Raw genomic sequence first — 3,161 nt, 5'->3', positions numbered from 1 at the left:
GCTGGCTCCTGAGAGCCACCTGTATCCTTCCTATGTGAATCATTAGTTACTTTACTTTACATCTGGCATGTGTATCTGATTTGTTAAGTGTGAAATGCCATGATTTTTCTGCTATATGTTTGGTACCTCATTGAGCGCAAGCTCACCCCTTTCTGTTCCTTTTTGTTTTCCTTACAGGAAAATAAATACTTTTGGACTGGATTTGACAAATGGCTGCCAAATTGAGCTAGTTGAACATATCTTTTGTATAGCTCATGTATTAAAATCCTAAATGTACTTTTGGGAACTGTTTTCCTTTTGATTTGGCAAACCAGACATGTATCCACTTTTGAATACTTTTGTATGCCACTTTGGCTTGTAAATGCTAAGTTTCAAGATGGGAATGTTTGCTTGGTATTTGGTTGGGTTTTGACGGGTCGGTTACTATTCATAGCCGACTTCGATTTTATTTTTTTGTAATTTTAACATTTTGATTTGTTTACCCGCGTTGGTAAGTTTCGGGATGTATTAGTTCGTTCTATACCGAACCGTTAGTCCTGGCGAGAGTTGGGCAGGCGGTCCGCCAAACCCTTTGGTTCGCCTTAGGGTAAGGTGGGGCTGTCACAGTTGGTATCAGAGCCACTTCGCGTGGTCTCTGCGCGGAGTGAGCTTGGGCCAGTGGTGTTATGGTCCTGATTTCGTGAATATGTCTAAGTGCTCGTTTGAGCGTAAGATATGAACTGGGCATGTTATAAGTGTAAAAATTGTTTTCATGAAATTTGAGGAAGTTAGGTATATATGTCGGGTAGGAATCCTTAATATGGATGCTTTACTCTTGGGACCGGCCGGCTCGAGTTGTGAATTATCTTAGATGGGATTCTTGCGCCTGGGTACGAAAAAGAGGAGATTAACTTGGGCGAACTAGAAATGCGATTCTATGGAATTTCGTGTATTTTGTTCGGAAGTTAGTAAGCATGATTAACTTGGATTAAGATATAAATTGGGGCATTCTCGTGGAATTGAGATTAGGGATGAAGCCCTAGAGGGGAAAAGATTTTCGTTAGTTATTGTTGTACTTATGACCTAGTTTGTCTATGGTACTCTGGATGACCCCGCTACTTTCATGGATTTTTTTTCATATTTGTATCTAATTGATTGCTACTGTGTGGCTTGTTTGGTACAGCTATGTTATATATGTATACTTTTGATCTGTGCGAACCTTTTGCTACTTGCTTTTGCTTACCTATGTTTAATATTATATTCCCGCTCCGACCCTAGATTTATTAGACCAATGGAAGGCACTCGTAGTGGACGGGGCCGCGGGCGTGGAATTAGGCAACCTATATCTGTGAGGCGCACTGGAGAAACCTCATTTGAACCAAACCCTGAACCTAGGGTTGACCCCAATGTCCAAATAGCTGCTGCCATGCAGCAAATGACTGATTTGCTAGCCCAAGTGGTGCACCAACAAGGTCAAAACCCTAACCCCAACCCTGGGAATCCTGGTAATCACATAGAGGGCGAGGATAGAGCCCTTGAGAGATTTCAGAAGTTCTCCCCACCCAAATTTCTTGGAGGTCCTGATCCTGACGTGGCTGAGAAGTGGTTGGAGAAGATGATCGATATTTTCGCTGCCTTACACTATACCGAGGAGAGACAGGTAACATTTGCTGTCTTTCAACTAGAGGGAGCCGCCCGTTCCTGGTGGAATGTCATTCGAATGAAATGGGAAAGAGAACAAACCCCGAGGACGTGGGCGAACTTTATGAGGGAATTTAATGCTAAGTTTTTCCCTCCTCTAATCCAAGAAAGGAAGGAAGATGAATTTATTCAGCTTCGCCAAGGAACTCAGACCGTAGCCGAGTATGAGAGTCAATTCACTCGGTTGTCTAAGTTTGCGTCCGAACTGATTATAACTGAACAAAGACGGATAAGGCGATTCATCCAGGGATTAAATGTTGAAATTCAAAAGGATCTGGCGGTAGCCCAACTTAATACTTTTAGCGATGCGGTGGAGAAAGCCCAGCGGGTTGAAAGTGCGAGGCTACAAGTTAGAAATTTCCAAACCAAGAAAAGGGGCTTTCCTGGGAGCAGCTCAGAACAAGCGGATAATAGTACAATCCCTAAAGTTCGAAAGGGAAACGGGGAAGTACGGCTACCGGTGGTGACAGGTGGTGTTCAACAGGGGGGATCAGTCTCTGCTACTCGTGGTCCCTGTGGATATTGTGGAGGGCCAAATCACACTGAAACCAATTGCTGGAAGAAAGAAGGAAAATGCTTGCGCTGTGGAAGCGCCGAACATCGGATTGCTAACTGTCCAGCTCGCCTGCGCGAGCGGAAAGGGACTTTGCCACCAACCAAGCCTAATTCTCAGCAACCAGCCAAGAGCAACCCTGGACAGACGAAAGGAGAAGGGACGGGATCAAAGGCACCAGCTCGAGTATATTCTTTAGAGCAGCATCAGGTCCCTGACTCGTCTGAGGACGGAGAAGGTACAATCCGTTAGGTACCCTAGATTTTTAAAAAAAAAAAAAAATTCCGTTGGTGAGAAAATTTCGACGGCGAAATTTCTTTAAGGTGGAGAGAGTGTGAGAACCCGTAATTTTTATTTTCTAGGTTTTAGAACTTTGCATGGCTGTTTTCTGCATTTTCGTGATTAGAAAATTTTTTTTATATAATTTTAAGGAGCAGATATAGTTTTTAGATGATTTTTCTAGTATCGAATAGATTTTGAGAAATTAAGAACGTATACCGGACGTGGGACCCACTGGTGCGAAAAGTTCGGAAAATTTCGGCCAACTAGGTTAAGTTTTGGATACTGGAATTATTTTTATCGGGTGTTATGAGATATTTAGAGGTTACCAAGTGGTTGGTGTGAGAGAGACAAAAGTTAGGCAAGTAATTAATGAAAGTGACATGTGTCACTTAGAGATTCCATCTTCAATTTGACTTACTATTTATCCTTTTACCATTTATTACATAAACCCAAAAATTGACTAAAAATCTTCCATTTCTTCCAAGCTTGTGGCCGAACCTCTCTTGACAAGAAGAAGAAAAAAAAACTCTCCAACTTCTTGATTTCATCTTGCTCCAAATCATCAAAACAACTACTTAGTCTTACTTTTGTTCCATAAAACCTCTTCACTTAGTGATTTTGAGGTGATTGGTGAAGTTATTTGGAA

This window comes from Coffea eugenioides, chromosome 9 (assembly GCF_003713205.1).
Source record: "Coffea eugenioides isolate CCC68of chromosome 9, Ceug_1.0, whole genome shotgun sequence".
Lineage (NCBI taxonomy): Eukaryota > Viridiplantae > Streptophyta > Magnoliopsida > Gentianales > Rubiaceae > Coffea > Coffea eugenioides.
Note: the sequence above shows the minus strand (reverse complement) of the source record.